General features: G+C 32.5%; 1 non-coding gene across 1 annotated transcript; it reads left to right on the top strand.

The window, feature by feature from the left end:
- The first annotated feature begins 4,618 nt into the window (after positions 1-4,618).
- On the top strand, positions 4,619-4,725 carry LOC143389154 (U6 spliceosomal RNA). Its single transcript, XR_013090109.1, has one exon. It is a non-coding gene; the product is annotated as a U6 spliceosomal RNA (small nuclear RNA).
- The last annotated feature ends 535 nt before the right edge of the window (positions 4,726-5,260 follow it).

Genomic DNA, 5,260 nt, shown 5'->3' with positions numbered 1-5,260 from the left:
ACTCATCCCTCCACTCTGCCTCTTGATTATTTACTTCTACATTACTTGCCTTTATCTTTATGGTATTCTATTCTTTCCTCCCCCTGTCCTTTATTTTACTCTAGCTTCTGCATATGAGAGAAAACATTTGAGCTCTCTAAGTTTGGCTTATTCTCCTTAGGATGATATCATCCATTTCTATCCATTTACCAGCAAATGCCATAATTCCATTCTTCTTTGTGACCGAGTGGAGCTTCATTGTGTATATATACCACAATTTTTTAATCCATTCATCTATCGATGGGCCCCTGGGTTGATTCCATAATTTAACTGTTTTGCAAATACTTCTAACTACAGTGGAGTTCAGAAGCCAGAATTACCTTCCTTCATTAAATGACTGGAAAACTAGACAAAGCACATGAACAGTGCTGTGTAGCCATGGGAAAATGGTAGAACATGTTATTCTTGAGAGTAGAAGCTCAAATGAGGGGAGCTCCTTATTGCACAGTTAATGCCTAAAGATGGTTTTCAGCCTTCAGAGAAAAGATCCTGGAATCTCACTAACCTAAAGAAATTTAGGAAGGGTAGGATCAGGGCTAGGATTAGTGAGGGGACAGAACCACTTTCCTTTCTCTAGCACAAAATTTAAGGGGATGTCAACAAATTCAGATATGAAGATAAATAATATTTGATGTAGTCTTTCAAAAAAAAATCAGAATAAATGTAATGTAATCTAATTCTGCCCTTGTACAAACATGTCTTTTTTACCTTACCCTGATCATGGTCCTGTCTGAAATTTTTAGTTTTGATGAAATCCAATTTATCTATTTTTTTCTGTTTTTTGACTCCTGTTCAAGGAATCTTTGCCCATATCAAGTTTTCTATATTTTCTTCCAGGAATTTTATTATTTTTGCTTTTCAACTTGGGAATGATTGATAGCAAATGAACTTTTTGTATGGCATGAAGGAATGTCAAGATTCATCTTTGTTTTCATATTGAATATCTAGTGGTTTCAGAACCATTCAATGAAATCAATGTGTTTCTTCATTAGATTATGTTGGAACTAGGTTAAAAATTCACTTGATTGTATGTCTTTAAAGGTACTTTGAACTCTATTTTGTGTATCAGGATTTATTTTTCTATCACTAACCATTATCACATTGTCTCGATTACTATTACTTTGGGGTAAGTCTTGAAATCAGATGGTGTAATTATTCTAATTTCTTTTTCTAGGTAAAAATTATTTTGGCTACTCTAGGTTATTTAATTTGCTTCTTTGTTTAAGTTCTTTAATTGGAATCTCAAATTTAGAAGGAACTTATTAATTTCTATAGTCTATGAATTTGACAAGCATTGCTTGAATCTATAGGACAAATTTGGACAGAATGGATATATTAAATGTCAAACCATCTAATTTATGAACATTGTGTACTTCCAATTACTTAAACCTTCTTTAATTTCTTTCAGCAATCCTTTGTAATTTTAGTATAGATACCTTACACTTGTGAAGGTCTAAATTAAATTAAATTTAGTTCTAATTTATCATTTGATACTCTTATAAATTATTTTTATTATTTTAAAATTTCACTTTCCATTTTGTTGCTATTATATAGAAATAATAATAATAATTGTTTTTTACATGTTGAGCTTTTATCCATAAGCTAACTAAATTCACTTATTAATTCTAATTTTTTGTAGATTTCTTAAGATTTTAGTGTACAGAAATCATATTGACTGAAAACAAAGATAATTCTACTTCATTTCTCTTTTCAAATATTTATTCCCTCTATTGCTCTATCATCCATACATCTATCCATTGAATCTCTACATATCTTTCTAATTCTATCTCTCAATTATAATATTTAGAACCTTCTAGTGCACTGTTAATTATTCTTCGATTATTCTCTGCTTCCCAGATTAGATGACATCACTTTATATAACTTGAATTTCATTAACTTTCTTCTGCCACATCTCATATGCTCTTAACTCCAATTGTTTTGGGGGGGGGGCAGACCAGGGATTGATCTCAGGAGCACTTGGCCACTAAGCCACATCCCCAGCCTTATTTTGTATTTTATTTAGAGACAGGGTCTCACTGAGTTGCTTAGTGCCTGGCCATTGCTGAGACTGTCATTGAACTCATGATCCTCCTGAACCACTGGAATTATTGGTGTTAGCTCCATTTAACCATCTTATTTCAGCTCTCCTTTACCTTTTGGAATATATTTTTCTTAGCTCTTTGAACATGTTTATAGTAGCTTCTTACAGTCTTTGCTAAATGTGACATATGGACCATTTTGAGGATGGGTTCTTTTAATAGCTTTTTTTACTGAATATGAGTCACATTTTCTTGCTTCTATATAGATTTGATTGTACACCAGTCATTTTGGATAAATACATTGTAGAGATTCTGAAGAATGTTGGTTTTCTTTTAAGCTATTTACAGTTCAATAACTGCTGGATCAACTTGACACTGTTTCACCTTAGGCTTAGAAGCATTTTTTGTTAGGATAGGTGTTTAGAGAAACCAAGATGTTTTCCAAACCCCTCTGATGTAATGAGACTGAATTTTTGAATTCTGTCTTCCTGCAGATTTTGTTTTCGGCTTTCTTGGGTCGGTCTGGAATAGGATATGGTCCTTACTTCTAAGAAGTAGACATTCATTTTCTGGAAAATATCTAAGGTGTTAACAGCACTTTAACAAGTAGTGCTTAACCATTAATATCTATTTTCCACATTGAATGTACCAACTGTCTCTAGTAAGCCTTGTACAAAATCATTCTGACCATACATAGTGCAGTCCTTGCCCAAAGATCTATGAGGAACCCCCACAAACTTTTAGGATCTCCTTTCCATGTGACTTCCTCCTTTGAAGTCTTAGCCTACAGATTTCTGCTACTTCATCTTTTCCTCCTTAGCTGAGATGGATAACCATGTGTTTGCTTGAAATCAAGCTCACAGCACTGAGGTCAGGAACTTGCCCCCAGGCAGACAGCATAATTCTTCTTATCAGAGGTCACTTTCTTGCACTGCTTATGGTCCAATGTCTTAACACTTTTGCCACATGCATTTGACTCACTATTATGCTTAAGACAGGAGTACTAAGTGCCAGTTACTCCACCAGTGTCAAAAATCATCATCTTTACATAATATTGATAAATAGGCTCTTTTACATTTCTCAGGCATAGTATTTTTTTTGAAATAAGTCTGGTAGTGTTATTTATATTTTTAAAATTGAGACATAATAAATATACATCTTTATAGGGTACAGTATGATAATTTGATACATTCATAAAATGTGTATTAATCAAATCAGGCTAATAAGCACTTTTATATCCTCAAACATTAATCATTTCTATGATTAATCATTTCTATGACTTTTGTGCTCTTCTTTTCTAGTTATTTTGAAATATATTATAGACTGTTATGACCAGTAGTTACCCTACTCTGCTATTGAAAGCAGAACTAAATCCTCCTCTCAAATTGTATTTTGTTGCTATTTATCTCACTTCTTTCAGTCCTGCTCTCCTCTGCCTTGCCCAGTCTCTAGTGATCACTGCACCACTCTATTCTTTGTTGAGATTGACTTCTTAGTTTTTGCACATGAATGAGAACATGTAGTGTTTGTCTTTCTGCTTCCAGTTCCATCCATTTGCATTTGCTGAAAAGGACAGAATTGTATATTGATGGTTGAATAATATTTCATGGTGCATATACATCACATTTTTCTTACCCATTCATTTGCAGATGGATGTCTAGGTTGATTCTCTATCTTGGCTAATATGAATAGTATTGCAATAACCTGAGAATGCAGGTATCTCTTTAATAAACTGATTTCCTTTTCTTTGGACATATAACTAGTAGTAGAATTGCTGGATAATATGGTAGATAAATTCCCAGTTTCTTGAGGAATCTCCATACTTTTTCCCATAAATGAGTGTACTAACCACATTCACATCAGCAGTGTGTAAGAATGACCGTCTTTGCCAGTATTTTCTGTTTTTTCTGTTTGATAATATTCATTCTAACTTGAATGAGATGGTATCTCGTTGTGGTTTAGATTTGCATTTGTCTGATAATTAGTGATGTTGATATTAGTGATTTTGAGCATTTTTTCATATACTTGTTGGCATTTGTATGTTTTCTTTTGAGGAAACTTTAGCCTATTATTAAATTGTATTATTTTATTTTTGGTGTTCAGTTATTTTACTTCCATATATAGTCTTGATATTAATCTTTTGTCAGATGAATAGCTTGCAAGTATTTTACTCCATTCTGTAGGTTTATCTCTGTGTTTTATCTCTGTTTTCTTTAGTTAGCAGTAGTTTCTTGGTTTGCTTTAATACCATTTGTTTATTTTTGTTGCTGCTATGCATTTGGAGTCCTATCCCCAAAATCTTTGCCTACACTGATGTCTCCAATGTTTCTCCTATGTTTTCTTGTAGTCATTTCATAGGTTCAGGTTTCACATTTAGGTCTTTGATCCATTTTGAGTTGAGTTTTGTGCATGATGAGAGAATGGGAACTAGTTTCATTCTTCCGTATAGGTCTAGTCAGTTTTAACAGCACCATTTATTAAAGAGACTGTCTTTGTTCCAATATATGTTTTTTATGCCTTTGTCAAAAATTATTTGACTGGTGCTCACTTCATCAGCACCTATGCTAAAGTTGGAATGACACGTTGTAGATTAGTATGGTCCCTGTGCAAGGAAGACATGCATATTCATGAAGTTTTAGAAACTAAAACTTACTTTTATTCTGATTAAAGAAAAAGGAAAAAAATCTAAAAAATCAATTTGCTATATGTATGTGGATTAATTTGTAGGTTTTCTATTCTGTTTCATTGGTTTATGTGTTGATTTTTTTTATACCAATACCATGCTATTTGATTAGTATAGCTTTATAGTATATTTTGAAGTCAAGTATTGTGATGCCTCAAGCTTTGTTGTTGTATTTGTTTTGTTTTCCACTCAGTATTGGTTTAGCTATTCTTTTTAAGTCTTTTGTGGCTCCCTATGCACTTTAGGATTTTTTTCTTCCTAATTCTTTGAAGAAAGTTATTGGTATTTTGATGGGGATCACATTCTACCTATGGATCACTTTGGGGATTGGGTCATATTAACAAAATTAATTCTTCTAACCCATGATCTCAAGATATATTTTATTTTTTTCTTTAATTTCATAAATGTTTTATAATTTTCATTGTAGAAATTGTATCTAGTTGGTTAAATTTACTTCTAAGTATTTTATTTTACTTTTGTAGCTATTGTAAATTTTTGG

This window comes from Callospermophilus lateralis, unplaced genomic scaffold, assembly GCF_048772815.1.
Source record: "Callospermophilus lateralis isolate mCalLat2 unplaced genomic scaffold, mCalLat2.hap1 Scaffold_112, whole genome shotgun sequence".
NCBI lineage: Eukaryota > Metazoa > Chordata > Mammalia > Rodentia > Sciuridae > Callospermophilus > Callospermophilus lateralis.
This window is presented reverse-complemented; position numbering and strand designations above follow the sequence as displayed.